The sequence below is a fragment of the Bos indicus x Bos taurus genome, chromosome 16 (genome assembly GCF_003369695.1).
Source record: "Bos indicus x Bos taurus breed Angus x Brahman F1 hybrid chromosome 16, Bos_hybrid_MaternalHap_v2.0, whole genome shotgun sequence".
NCBI lineage: Eukaryota > Metazoa > Chordata > Mammalia > Artiodactyla > Bovidae > Bos > Bos indicus x Bos taurus.
In genome coordinates, this window is record NC_040091.1 from 37,136,563 (window position 1) to 37,152,350 (window position 15,788).

General features: G+C 39.7%; 1 long non-coding RNA gene across 1 annotated transcript; it reads left to right on the forward strand.

Moving 5' to 3' along the window:
• Positions 1 to 216: 216 nt before the first annotated feature.
• Positions 217 to 6,653, forward strand: LOC113907087. Its single transcript, XR_003515082.1, has 3 exons — positions 217 to 632; positions 1,169 to 1,361; positions 6,571 to 6,653. It is a non-coding gene; the product is annotated as an uncharacterized LOC113907087 (long non-coding RNA).
• Positions 6,654 to 15,788: the final 9,135 nt, after the last annotated feature.

Here is a 15,788-nt window from a genome sequence, read left to right on the forward strand (position 1 = left end):
AGCTGTTCCACAAGAATGCAGTTGCTGGATATCTCCTGACAGGGGGTTCTGTTGTGCTTTGAAGAATAACGTGACTATTCAAGCTCAGAATGAGCTTCTGTAATATAAAAATTAAAACTCCATTCCAAACCTTCACACGCATCTAAAGCCAAGCCCTTTCAGATGTGCGGTAGGGATCTGTTTACTTTGTACGGAAAATCATTTTCTTTTTATTAGCAAGCTTCAGGGTATCCTGACCATCTGAAAGGCTGTTACCTCTCAGAGGGCAGTCACGGGGCATTCTTGGCAGGAACAGGGGCCAGAAAGACTGGAAATCTTATTTTGCAACATTTTCTGCCTGGCTTTTAAAGTCAAAGAAGAAAAGTGGTTCTGATAAGTTCAGCAGTACCTTTCCATTCGAGTCGCCTTACTGTCCCAAGCTGACCTGGGGAGGTTAAAAACCAAACCAAGCCAAAAGAAACAAAAAATAAAAACAGAAACTGAAACCAACATATCATGAAGAACCTTTTCCTTTCTCTGCAAGCAAATTTGAGCCAGTAGGAGGTAACTGTTCTCATCCTATTTTCATCAAGAAACCAAGCACAAGATTTCTTCGTGGCTTACTTACTGGACTCAGGATGGAGTGGAGGATGGTGAGGGATTCAATAATCTTTAAATACATTTTTCGTTCCATCTTTCCCTGGCTGTCACCGTGCCCAGTTTTGCTTTCCTGCTGTTGTTTAATTGTTCACCTTTAAGGCCATTCTGATTTCTTCTCATTTCATCAAATCCCACCAAGAGACCTCTTTTGACAGGTATGCCTTGAACCTTCCAATTCACCATGATGTCCCCATTTCTCACTTAGAGCAAAGATTTTCCAGGGACCCAAGTACTCTACTGTTGGAATTAGGTATTTTTTTCCATCTCTCTACTGTTACAATTAAGTCAAATAAACTTTCCACAGAAACCTTCTGACTTCCCTGAGCTGCCAGATCACCCCTTGATTTCCGACACCAGAGACTAAGCCCTTGAATTTCAGTAGCCTGTAGGGTCCTTGGTTCAACTGCAAACCCCTCCAGTGGCCAGCTCCCTCTGCCTTTCAAATGCCTCTAATTCACACATCCTTTTCATTGTTACTTTACCATCTATTCACTAACATCAAATCCGCTCTTTGTTCATGTTTTTTCAGCCATCAGCCCTCCTAGTGCCATTTGTTGGGGGATCCTGTCAGTCACCTCTGGCTCATCACGAAAAGAATGTGTTCTAATCCCACACTTCCATATGGCCTCATGATATTATTACAGTTGCATTCTCTGTCTACAGTAGGCAAAATGAAACACATGCTGTAAGAATGGATGCTTTTTCTTTGGCCCTGCCGCCTGGTATGTATGATCTTACTTCTCCCACCAGGGATCGAACCTGCTCCCCCTGCAGTAGAAGGGTGGAGCCTTAACCATTGGACTGCCAGGGAAATCCCAAGAGTGGGTACATTTTAAGCTGGTTCCCAAGGCAGACTTTAATAGAAAATGAGCGAGGTCACCTTTAGGATCTTTTCTACCCATTGGCCTCTACTTGGAATGGGATTTCCTGATAGTTAATAATTCTCTGTCAGATCACATAAAATACCTGCTTCTGGATCTTGCTTTTAGGTCCTTAGACTACATAGGTGATGATTTTAAGTGGAGACTGTAAGGAAATCTCAGCAGTGTACATGTTAATCCCAAGTGTACTGTAGAGTTTGGGGGTAAAGGTTGGGGACTAAGTGGAGATGGTTTTATGTAATAATTAAGCTCTCATTTATTGAGGAACTACTTCAGGCCAGGCACTAACTAGTTATTTTACATACATCCTCTTAATTACATGTGGCTAGAGACTTACAATTCAGTTATCAATGAATTCTACCTTCTGGAATTTATTTCCTCAACAGCTATTTTTCTGTATGTGATATTTAGAGCACGAACCTAAGAAGCTGAGGAATCTGTGCTCAATTTTTTCCTCTTTTATGGGGACAAAAATCTTAATGTCTTAGAATAAGGTCATTAATTTCTCATCTGTAAAGTCTGACAATGTTAATACGTATTTAATGGTATTGATGTGACAAGTAAATTAGATATTATGATCAAGATGGGAATTACAGTGATTGTTCTATGGTAGGTGCTTAATAAATGAGAGCAGTGGTTATAATATTTACCTAGATATGTTTCTGGCAAGGGAGGAGGCACCCAGAGCCAAAACTTATTGGTACTAAAATTCTTTATTTGGGGGGTGACATCATCAAGATGATGACATAGGTTAATTCTAACTTTGCTCCGCCTTTTAAGAAACTGACTAACATCTATTCAAGGACAAGATACCACTATGGAAAACAGTATGAAAGATCCTTAAAAAATTAAAAATAGAACTCCATATAGTTCAGAAACTCCACTTCTGGAATATATCTAAAGGAATTAAAAATACGAACTTGAAAAGATACCTGCACCTCCATGTTCATAGCAGCACTGCCTACAACAGCCAAGATAAGGAAACAACCCAACTGTACATCAATGGATAAAAAGATAAAGAAACTGTATATATGCACATAACAGAATATTATTCAGCCAATAAATGAAATTCTACCATTTAGAACTTGAGGGCATGATGCAAAGCAAAATAAATCAGTCAGAAAAAGACAAATACTATATGATCTCACTTATGTATGAAATCTAAAAAAAAGAAAAAAAAAAAAAGCCAAACAAAATCAAGCTCATAGCAAAAGCTCTTGTGATTACCAGAAGAGTGAGTTTGACAAAGGGAAAATTAAAGGAAGGTGATCAAAATGCACAACCCTCCAGTGTAATTACAACATGAGATTGTAAATAACTCAGCTGAATGATACATAGAATAGTTGTTAAGAAGGTAAATATTGAGTCCTCACCCATAAAGAGAAAATTTTTTCCTTTTTTCCATTCTTTTCTTTTTACTCTGTCTATATGAGAAGATGGATGTTAGCTAAAACTATTGTGGTAATCATTTCACAATAGATATAAATCAAACCATCATGTTGTATGCCTTAAACTTATACAGTGATGAACATAAATTATTTCTTAGTAAAACTGGAAAAAATTCTTTAAGGTTTGTGAACAAAAAGGTATATCCTGATTCATAAAGGTTCTGAACCACTAATGGACCCATGAGTGTTCATAGAGTTAGGGAGGAAAGTGGATGGGGAGGTCATAAACACCCCACCTCAAATGGGGTCTTTAACAGTAAACCGAGGTTCACTTGCAGAGCTCCCATAACAAATGAGCATATGGTGAGCATTTGAGAGAGGAGCACACATCCATGGAGGAAACTCTTAAGTTTTGGGAATTTGGGAAGAGTAGGGGGAAAATGTCTTAGAAATGAGAAGAAATGAGAAAATTAAGGAAATCCTCAGAGGTTTATTCTTCATTAAAAATTGCAAATAGGAGTTTATGTCTGCATTTAAACCTCTGGGCTAAGATGCATTCCTCCACACTATGACCTGGTGAAAACAGATCTGTGTGCCCTTTAATCCATGACCACTGTAGATCAAGTTACCTCTTTGAAAGAACTTTTCTTTCTCTGGCCGACTAAATGAATTGAAATTGATGTACTTAATTGTTTTCTAAATTGCAATTTCTCTCCCCCAGATGTTTTTTATCAATGTTGAGCCCAATGGGCTCTGTCAGTCACATGGGGAGATGAAGTCATGTGGTAATAAAAGGGAAGGGGTGGGGGCAGGAAGGGAAATGCCATACAGCATATTGTCTAATTGAAAAATGTGCCCATAAATGCTGAGCTTGAAACCTGTCTCTCCCCAAGGGCTACTCACAATAAACAGTATACATATCTTTGGCACTGAAAACATTAGACTTCTCCCTTTTCTTCATTATTAATTCAGGCCAATGCAAGCATTTCCTTCTATTGTCATTCTTGGGTGAAATCACTGTGCTGGAATTGTGAAGCAAGGTAGCAAAATTCCAAAGTGAAAGCTTAAATGTGGAAGGTAGGAGCATCAGGGCTAGAGGGTGATGGTTAGGGTAATGGCGATGAAGGATAGCCTTAGTTCTAACCTTACAGAGGTGAGAATGAGAAATAGCAATAATATCAAAGGACATTTCTGAGAAGCAGTTGCTAATGTCAACACAACCTGAAACAGAGGAGGATATGGGTGGGAATATGTTACTTGGGTAAGTCAGACAGTCTCAGGCTTGAATGCATACCAACGAAAGCTTGAAACACAACCGGGTAGAGTGGGAAGGACAGACAAAAGGGGAAGGGTGGGTGTGTTTCTCATAGCAGGAAGGAGAGGGCTGCAGATGTAGGACCCATGTCAGCATTTGAGAGAGACAGGAAGACGAGGAGAGAGAGCAGATGCTCACAAACAAACCTAAAGAAGTGAAAGGAAGACCCCCTCCACCAATCCGCCATGTTAGTCACTCAGTCATGTCCAATTCTGTGCAACCCCATGGACTGTAGCCCACCAGGCTCCTCTGCCCATGGGATTCTCCAGGCAAGAATACTGGAGTGGGTTGCCATTTCCTTCTCCCCAACCCCCCATAGTAGAAAATAAATGGGAACTGGCTGCAGTACAAAAAGAAGTTCCCTGAGAGCTTTTTCTTGTCCTCCACCTATCATCACTTGCCCTGTACTTTACCCTGACTATGTAAAATCGGTCCAGTTTTTTAGACATTGTAGGAAATGACTTCTAACCAATGGGATGGTAACTAAAAGGTTTTTATTAGCCCTCACTGTCAAGAAGTCCTCTCTCTTGTGTCAGAAAAAAAGCCTCTTTCCTCTTGTTCCATCATCACTGAAGAAGAAGGACACCTGGTCATTATAGAAGAAATCTAATGAATCACTCATTTTTCACTCATTTAATTTAGCAATACCTCACATTTGACAAAAACAAACTCCAGGGACTTCTTCAAGTTCTTTGATTGCACTGGAATCTTAATGAATCGACCCCTTCTTTGAAATATGAGGACTACTGCCCAAATTTATAATCCTTTATAATTTTCTTTGTAGTGATACTGGAGTAACCAGATTCAAGCTGCATGAGAGTTAGAGTCAGCCATACATAATACCAAAGATTTAGAGGACAAAAAATCACAGTGTATTAAGACTTGGATGAGGGGAGTTTTGTCTGGGCTGTAAAATTTACCTTAAACTCTCAGTTCTCCTTTGGATTAAAATCATCATCATTATCACCATCCTCATCATCATCACTTTTCCTCTCATCTTATTCTTCTTTGTCTTTTCCCCTTATTTTGCCTCTTCTATCTTCTTCCTCCATCTTTTCTTTTTTTTCTTTTCTTGCTTCTTTTTCCACTTCTTTTTTCCCTTTCTTCTCTTGCGCTTCCTCCTTCTTCTTTTCTTTTTCTTCTTCTCTTTGTATTTTTCTTTTCCTCTTTTCCCTTTTCTTCCTCCTCCTTCACTTTTTCTTCCCCATCCCCAGTTCTTCCTTTTTTACTCTATGATTTGTAAAGTCTTCATTCTGTGCCAAGATTTAGAGAAGCATTTTACCATGTCATCTCATTTCATCTAGGTAATAGCCCTAAATATGATATTCAGATGAAGAAATTGTCAAAGAAAATAAGTAGTTTACCCACCCACATGGCTAGTAGGTGTGACTGTGGGTCTCTTTGACTCCAAGTCAATGCTTTTAGCAAGATTTTCCCTAAGAAAGGATGATAAGTATAGGGGGGAGAAAAAAATAAAAAATAATTATTTAAATTTGCAATTTTAGAAAATAAAAACATTTTTACTTATGAAAATTTGAAGTAAAATGAGCTGAGATAATTAAAACATTATAGAATAAGTATCTTTTGAGAGAAAAACTGTAAAGAAGAAATCATAGAGGCGCGACAATACCTTGAAATACAGAAAGGTCTTTAAAAGTATAAATAATTATTTATTTATAATAGCCAAGACATGGAAGCAACCTAGATGTCCATCAGCAGATGAATGGATAAGAAAGCTGTGGTACATATACACAATGGAGTATTACTCAGCCATTAAAAAGAATACATTTGAATCAGTTCTAATGAGGTGGATGAAACTGGAGCCTATTATACAGAGTGAAGTAAGCCAGAAGGAAAAACATAAATACAGTATACTAACGCATATATATGGAATTTAGAAAGATGGTAACAATAACCCGGTGTACGAGACAGCAAAAGAGACACTGATGTATAGAACAGTCTTATGGACTCTGTGGGAGAGGGAGAGGGTGGGAAGATTTGGGAGAATGGCAATGAAACATGTAAAATATCATGTAGGAAACGAGTTGCCAGTCCAGGTTTGATGCACGATGCTGGATGCTTGGGGCTGGTGCACTGGGACGGCCCAGAGGGATGGTATGGGGAGGGAGGAGGGAGGAGGGTTCGGGATGGGGAACACATGTATACCTGTGGCGGATTCATTTTGATATTTGGCAAAACTAATACAATTATGTAAAGTTTAAAAATAAAATAAAATTAGAAAAAAAATTATTTATTAAATCTCACAGTAGATTCTCAAGAATGAATAAATGTGCTATTAAAAAGGACTTAACAATTCTTCTAATTTCTCTGCATAAATTATGATCAGCTATCAAGATCAGAAGACCAGGGACTTCTCTGATGGTCCAGGGGCTAGGAGTCCACGCTCCAATGCAGGGGCCTCGGTCAAGGAACTAGATCCCACATGCCACAACTAACAGCTTGCGTGTCACAACTCCTGTGTGCTGCAACAAAGACTCGACGCAGCTAAATAAAAATAAACTATTAAAAAAAAAAAAGAAGACCGAATTGTAGCTGCTTTACACTTTACTAAAAGAAGTCTGGAGATAGACTTTTCCAGGGCAGTCGGAATGGTTCAGTTATGTTATCAAGACCCATTTTCCCCTCTGTTTTTACTCTACCATTGTCAGCATGTTGGCTTTTGGTCCTTAGACTTGTATCTCATTATGCTAAGATAACTGCCACAGTTCCCAGCTTCACATTCTCATCTCATTACATGTAGGAATAGAAGGAAAGTTTTCTTCCTTGTGTGATTTTTGTCTTCTTTTTTTAAGAAAGAAAATAGTTTCCAGAAACTTCCCCCTAACTGTCCCCCACCTGTCCCCCAGCAGGCTTTCTCTTATGTTTCGTTAGCTAGAGCTGAGTCACATGACAACCTCTAATCTCTAGCAAAGGGAATGGAATAGCAAGTGGGGCTGGAGAAGGGGCTAAACTTCTTCGGAAGTGTGGAGTCTGCTTGCTACCAAAATTACATTTGGAGTTTATTTAACAGGTAAGGGGTGGGGAGGTGGATGTTGGGTAAATAATTAACAGTGTTTGCTATACTACCTTATTTATTTCACATGGAAAAATGCCTTCCTTAATCTCCCTCAACTGAGAGCAGACTCGAATGGAATATTTTGCCTAATGAAAACAAAGATGGCGAGGAAACAAGAATCCCATGAAATATTATAGTTAGTTTGACTCTTCCTTTCAAACTTCCAGCTATTCTGTTCTTATTCCAATCTAAATACTAGGAGGGCTTTGAACAGGAAGGTGGAGGAGAATGACTCAAAATTTTATTTTTTTGAGAGGATATGGACAAGTGAGAGATAGGTATGTAAGTAAGTAAACATGTGTCACTAAAGATGGATGAAGCTTTACATTTGCCACAGCACATGAAGAAACAGCTAATGACAGTCAGGACAAAGGGGTGAAGTAGTCAGAGGCTCAGAAAAGTCCTGAAAGATTCAGTAATAGCCTTCTTATTCTTTTTTGGTGAACCCAACACAGTGAGCCAAGGGCCTCAAGGCTAATCTAATATCTAAGATAATCAACACCAGCAACAACAACATTATTACATAGTGCTATGTGTCAGGCATTGTTTTGAGCACTTTATCTATGTTGTCAATTAACTGTTGACATTGCACTGTGAGGTATCTATTATCATTTCATTTTTCAAATGAGGAAACTGTGGCATAGACAGGGTAAGAAATTTCCCAAGCTTACACAGTAAAAGGCAAGTTTGTGTTTTGTTGTTTTTGGTTTCTTACATTCTTTTAATGTATTATTCACGTGCATCTGTTTTATGTTTTATGTCCAATGATTGGCTCTTTCAAATAATCACATCAAGAGGCCTAATAACATCTCGTTCCTTAACAACAGATACAAGAAAATGTGGTTATTTATGGACTTTATCTTAAGCAAGGAGATCAAATCAGTCAACCTTAAAGGAAATCAACCCCGAATACTCGTTGGAAGGACTGATGCTGAAGCTGAAGCTCCAATACTTTGGCCACCTGATGCAAAGAGTGGACTCATTGGAAAAGATCCCAATGCTGGGAAAGATAGAAGGCAGGAAGAGAAGAGGGTGACAGAGAATGAGATGGCTGGATGGCATTACCAATGCAATGGACATGAACTTGGGCAAACTCTGAGAGATGGTGAGGGACAGGGAGGCCTGGCATGTTGCAGTCCATGGAGTTGTGAAGAGTTGGACATGACTGGGCAACTAAACAACAAGAATAATTACTCTTAAGCACGCTTTGGAAATCATTAGTGCTGATTTTATCAAGGAGCTATTTCAACCACAATCACATAATTCAAAGTAAACATCAGTTGAGTTAAGGCAATACAGGCAGACTGAAATAAATCAAACTATTCTGAACAATTAATCTATATATTTCACTTGTATCAGAACAATAATCTGAATGGCAAAATGTTGTATATTATCTCATAATCCTTAATGACAGTGTAATGGGCCTTTTGACATTTACGGTGATTACTCTGAGGCTAGGAAGACAAAGGACTTGATTCATTGGAGGTTTATCCACTGGCTTATTTAGTCTCTCTTGTTTCTTGAGATCACTTTTCAGTTTAGAGTGTACCAGGGACATCATGATTGCATTTTCAGTTAGCATGGAGCAGTGCAATTTCTTGAGAGGAAGGCATGGTTCCTTGGCAGCACCTATGCTTTTGATAGTCATGGCTTCTTCAACCCTTTTCCTTTCACTGATTTGAAGACTAATGAGCTTGGATCAATTTCAGAATCACAACCAAATATTTTAAACCTTGCAGTTGTAAGTTTTACGTTTTCATTCACTTGAATCTATAACTTCATTACATTACAATCAGCAGGAGCATTCACCAGTCTAGTTCAAACATTTTTGGATGTCTTGTCAAGGAGCTGTTCATTGTTAGAATCCTCTGTTGTTAGAATAACCAACAACCTTCTTGTGATACAGCTGGGCCCAGTACAATAACTCATGTTCCCTCATGAATGGTACCTCCAAAGCTACTAGTCCCTAACAGTTCATCTAGCCACTGCTATCTTGTAAAGGCCAGAGATTGACTTTTAAACCAGGTATTCTATCTCCAGAGTTCATGTTCTTAACCCCTACCCTATATTTTCTCTCCCGAATCTGTGTTTTTCACCACTAAATTAGAATACTAAAATTGTAGCAGGTTTATAAATGAAAAAATACAGCCAAATAGGAAAGACCAGTGATGGTGTTATGGGATTGAGAAGAATAGGACACACATGGCAATGAAGAACTGGAAGGTTTGGGGAAAGAAATGAGGAACAGTTATATTTTGAATGGAAACATGTTGCAGAAGGAGAAAGTCACAGAGAAATAATCGGATGTATTTCAGGTCGGCTGCTAACCAACTGAGTTCTTAAGTTTCCCACCTGAGAGTAGAGTGGGTTAATGGGGTTGTTGTCCTGGCAACTTTTTTATACGTTCTCTCTCACCATCTCTCTGGACTCAGTGGTTCACATGACCACGACATCACTATGAAGCTGTTCTACAAGAGTACTTTGTCCTGACATGGAGAAAGGACTTTCTGATAGCCCAGACACCTTTTGTATGAGGACGAATGGGAAGAGAGGTCTTCATTTTGGAAGCATTTCTTGTCTAACCAGGGATATAGCCCCCAGTGACAGCCTCTCCCTATCAGATGATGGATGGGGCAGTGAGCCAGCTAGCCATGGTCCTAAGGCAATACCAATATACCTTTGAGGCTTAGTTCATAATGTAGCAGATTCTTCTGCTTGTCACATGGCAAGGCTGAAGGTACTTTCAGAATCTTGTTTTCATGGTCTGGTGGTGAACAGCATTTTGGGACAGCAATTCAATTATCCCTTTTTAACGAAGAAGTAAATCAGAAAGCACTTTCATATATGCAGCTGCCCAAAGTTCAAGTGGAACCATAGAAACGCATGACAGGCCTGCAATACTTACCAGGCTCCATCTGCATGCAGTCTGATGACTGTGTTTTTATAGAACCAGAGATGTGTAGCATTTAGGACATTTAAGGCAATGTATCTCATTCAAATCTTTCTCTTTACAGATGAGAAAACTGAAGTCTAGAGAGATTAAACAATTTATCAATTTTCCCCAGAGAGACCTATTACTGGAACACATGTTGTTTGACCCAGGATCCAATGCTCTTTCCCACACACCCATCTCCCTGGGTCAGTGACATTCTCTGGAAATGCAAAGAATGATTACTATTGGGACAAGTTGTATAGAGAAAGGACGTCAGAAACTTTGGCTTAGGGAAGAGGGAAGGGCAAACCAGTTTGACTCAGCACTTTGCTTGAAACTGAAGCTTATTGGATGCTAATTACAGGAGGCTCCATCTTACTGATTGAAATCCTTTTGTGGGGAATAATCTTCTCACCCACATGAAAGCAAGGTATTCTTCCATATGCACTTTGGTACTACTATTAAGGAAACTCAAAGAGGTTATTTACCAAATAGCTCCTTTACTCTTCCCACTAAGAATTCATTGCTTAAATTTAGGGGAGTGGTTTTTTTGAGAATTGTCTGGCCCAACAGTAGGTTGCATTTTAAGCTGGAATCATTTGCTTCTCTTCTTGCTTCTCTCTCTTTACTATTCTCAAGAATTTTACTTTGTTTCTTAATTGGAAAATTAATAACAATTAGTTCTTAGATAAATTAAAAAAAATACATTGTGAGAAGAAAATATCCATCTGAACTCTGACCCTCGGGCTTCTGGTTCCCTTTTCTAAAGAACCCCGAAACAAGCTTCTCCTGTTTTCCTAAACAATATCTATTTTAAAATATATTAATATACAACAGCCTCTTTTAAAAAACACTGTAGCATATTATTTTCATTGTATTGTACCCTTGCTTTTTCTCACTAATGTTTCTTTAAAATTATTGCCTATTATGTAGAGTTTTACTTTTTTCATTTTAATTATAGTTAAACTTTAAAAGATTGATGAAATATACTCTATTTCATTCTGGTACTCCTCTAGTGCCTGTCAGGTGGCCAAACCCTGGAAGATGAGTTTAACAGAGCAGATCACAGGAACTGGTCCAGAAAGGTCTGTTGCTTCCAGGCCCAAGAATCCAGGAGCCCCTCTCTGTCAAGTGGGCTTCCTGGGTGACTGCTCTGTAATGTGATTATCTGTCGCATTCGATGACCTTCCCTGTCTGGCTTAGAGGAGAGGGTTGGTGGGGTCCTGAGAAGCAAACTTGCCTTGCATTTGTGTCTTGGCTGCTCTGTCGTTGGAGTATTGCAATCCTACTCTGTGATTTCTCCGAGGAGACGTTGGGTTTTGCTGGCAGGCAGAGCTTCGGGCTGCTCCGTGGAATGTCTTTGGTTCTGCAGCTTCAGGAGGAGCCAGGAGGCTGTGCTTGCCGGCCAAGGGAAACACTGCTTCAGACTCAAGACCACGACTTGGCCAAGACTCTGGGGCCTGCTGAATTTTGGAGAGGGCTATCTCATACCCCTTACTTACCCCAACCACTCTTTCCCACTAAAAGTTAGAGGAGGATGGAGTGACTCTGAAGTCTGGTTTAGTCGCTAGCACATAACTATTACCACGGTGAAATGGATTCCTGGCTCACTCGGGGACAATAGGGTAGGCAAGTGCCTCCTTCCTTCACCGAGAAGGAAGGAGAAGGAGAGTCAAAATCAGACATTTCAAGTCGCAGCAGCAGTCACGCTCTGTGCTTAGACAAATAATCTCCAGGAGACCTAAATCCCCTGTTCATTGTGAAAACAGACAGTGCCAGAGTGAAACAGAATTAAATTGTTTCTCTTTCATGGCAGCTGAAGTGTAAAAACCATTCTATTCCGACCTTGTGGTCAGAATATCCTGACACCTCATAAATTATCATAAGGGCTCAGGGCCCGGGAGGCTGCAGAAGGCTGGACGTCCGGCTACACTCAGGCCTGTCTTCTTGCTCCCAGCCTTTCTGATAGGCAGGCACCAACGTCAGGGAGTGGAGGAATGCGGTTTCCCCAAAATCAGGTTTTCTGAGTTAGGACAAGTATTTCCGCCCACTTTTATGTTTTGAGAGTTTGTACAGCCACAGGGTCTGCTACTGTCATGAGTAGTTTATTTAGAGGCAGGAGAAGCACAGAGATAGCGCCCAAGCCTGATGGAAACTCTGAGGTGGTTTTATCTTAGTAGAAAAAACAGAAAGAAAGAGTGTGAGAAGGGAGTAAAGAGAGACATGAAAGCTGAAGAGATAAAGAGAGGAAATGAATAAAGAAGAAAAAAGAAGGAGAAAAAGTGGATGAAAGAAATGGTCTCTCCAGTTAGATGTGGCCTTAACTCCCCCTTCTCCCCTCCCCGCATTGCCATCTGGTTACCCGGAAACAGAGGGCAGCTGGGAACTCCTGCATTTCCTTGCCTCCTGGGTAGCTTCCTTTAGCTCCTACACCCTTCGGTACCCGACGCACAGTAGGTGTTCTGTAAATGTTTGCCAAGTGGAAAGACTTACAAATGGGTCCCCAAGAGGGGAAACATTTATTTTGGGGAACTCTGAGAATGTAGAGACAAGTCATTTGGAGCAAACACTTTTCCTGTAGCCTGAATCACCATAAGGTTTAAAGAATCTGGGTATTTGTGGGTGTGTCTGGATGTATTGTGTGGGAGTGTGGGTGGGTGGTCTGGATGGGTGGGTAAGGAGTGACAGGAGGGCCCTTGCAAATATAGAGGGCTCCATAACTACTGTAAAAATAGAACTGCAACAGCAAGCCCAGACCTCCAGCCATGCAGTGACCAAAACTGACCTTGGCAGAGACGAATAATATTGTGGAGATGGATTCAAGAATTATTAGTCAACGTTTTCAGTCCCTATGGGCTATGTTTTTTTTTTTTTTTTTTTTAAAGAACCACTGGGTAGGTTTTTGGCAAGGCAAATGACTGCAACAGCCTGTAGGATTCCAGAGCCTTCTAAGCACTTTCTAGACTCTGCAATATTGATGTATTTTTTATTTCTGGTTCCTTTTTTTCTCTAATGAGATATCTTTTCTGGTTCCATCTTTGGGCAAAGAATATGATTTCTCAGTGGCCTCTGCTTTTAATACCTCTCTTCTTGAAAATTATATCTAAAGCATTCTTCACCAACAGGCAGACAATTCTAATTCCTCTGACTTGGAGAAGAAGAACGGAAGATCCCAGGGAGTGGAGTATTAAAAACCTGTTTATATCAGGCTTCAGAGTAGGTCACAGTATATTATTTTTTGCACCTGTCCTGGTGCACAAATATTTACTCATGATGATGTTCGCTGTGTTATGGTGAAGGAAGGCAGGGCCAAAGGAAGTAGTTTTGGCTCTTTGACTGGAGATAACCCACTGGGCAAATACCCTACACCTGTGGGTACCTGACAAGTTCGAGTTGCTTATATACATACATATATCTGTTTTCACACTATAGCAAACTCTCATATTTAACTGAGATGTTTTTACTAGAGAAATAGTAATCTATGAGGGTTGGTAACAGATCCTTAAACTCTGCAGTTATGTTGGGTACCAGATGGTAAGTCCTAGAAATAAAGTTTCTTAGATGTTGGAGGTAGCATGCTACAGATTTAGACTTCCAGGAGTATCATGAAACTAAATTTTTTCTGTGAAACTGCATTGATAACAACCTTGAATACTATAGCTCTATTTCCCTCATGTATCTTTTTGGAATTTACCTAATCATTCCCCTGCTAATCAGCCTAATTCTTGATTCCATATGACCATCTCACTCTTGTAATTGTTGTACACATCTGTATGTATTTATGATGATTTTATGTATTTTATTTCTCTCCCATTAGGCCTTAATCTCCTTGAGGACTGGAATCAGTGTAATCTTTATTCTGTATCCCCTAGTGCCTGGGATTGTTTTGTGAATCGTACGTGGAGTCAATAATGAAATACACATTCTACTCTCTGAGGAGCTTTCTAATGCTAGATTGACTTGTTTCACTCACTTCTTCTTCCATCTCTTTACTAGTCAGTGCATGTCAAGAAATGCTGATATCAGCCAAGGGAGGACAAAATTAGGAAAAAATATGATTCTAAAATTATATAATACAATTCAAAGTCAAGAGTAAATTACCTATGCATTTTCCTTGGCTGTTTAGGTAGCAAGATGGTATTTAAATTGTAGGTAAAGGTTTCTGACCATAAGCAATTATCCAAACTGTAGTGAAATATAAACTTTCTATCCAGTTGCTAAATATTTTCACATATGTTTCTCTTGAGCTGTTCTCTTGGGGGGCATTCTTATGGACCCTTCACCATTAATACCTCCTCCATTTTGAGTCAGGTCCCATGGTCAAGGGAAGCACCTAAGGACAATCAACTAAATAAATCTGCCCCATTTCTGAACAAGGTTCTATGTTCTTTGGCACTATTTTATTGAAGCTACTGACTCTTAACGGCTTCCCAGGTGGTGAAAATGGTAAAGAATTCTCTTTCCAAAGCAAAAGAAGCAGGTTCAATCCCTGGGTCAGGAAGATTCTCTGAAGAAGGAAATGACAACCCACACCAGCATTCTTGCCTAGAAAATTCCATGGGCAGAGGAGCCTGACGGGTTACAGTCCATGGGATCACAGAGTTGGATATGACTGAGTACTCACACATGCACACACACACACATACACACACACTGACTCAAAGCTCCAGTCTTAATGCAACATCGTTGCTCTAGCTTATTACTTCAACCTTCTTCCCAGGATTGCAGATGGATTCATGCTTCAGTTCCTTTTCTTCCCTTGGTAATATTTGCCTCTGTTGGTCCTAGATACGTCTGTGAAATACATTTCTACAATTTTCCCCCTTTTCCCTCTGTTGTGTGGTCATGGACTGTACCCTGGACACTCAGCATGCCTCCCTTGACACACTGCCAGGTACCTCTCCATACTCTTCAGCACTGATACCAACTCCATCCTAAACTTAGCTTTATCAAGAACCTGCCCTTATTCAGCTGTCTCCATAGGAAAAGCTATTGAATAAATATTGAATAAATTAAGAAATTAAATGCACAATAATAAAATACTTTGGAAATGTGCACTCCTCATTTTATCTCTTAGAATATAAGATCTTCATCCTAGTGTTTTGCATGCATTCATCCATCCATTAACCTGAGGGGAGATTCTAATTTTTTGCATAAGGAATTCAGTGAGAAAGATAGGAATCAGTCAGCTTCTAACATACGAAATAGATTGTGAACAAAACATTAGGCCAGAGGGCCAACCTGGCATTAAGAAAGTTTTCTCCAAATCTCTTCATTGTTCCCTTTTAGTTACAACTTAGCCTAAAGGGCTTATGCTCTGTCATTACTCCTCCTGTGTAGAAAAGATAGGTCTTTACTTATGATATTTAGGCAGCTCCATGGCAGTTGCAAAAGAGTTGGACATGATTCAGTGACTAAAGAACAACAACGACAATGGCATCAGAAGGGTAAAATGGAAGAACAGTCTAGGGAGAACCAGCTCCTTTTTTGACTCCAGAGATTGTGAGAAAGAGAAGAGGAGAGAGAGTAAAGCAGTCAGACACCTTTCTCCTTCTTT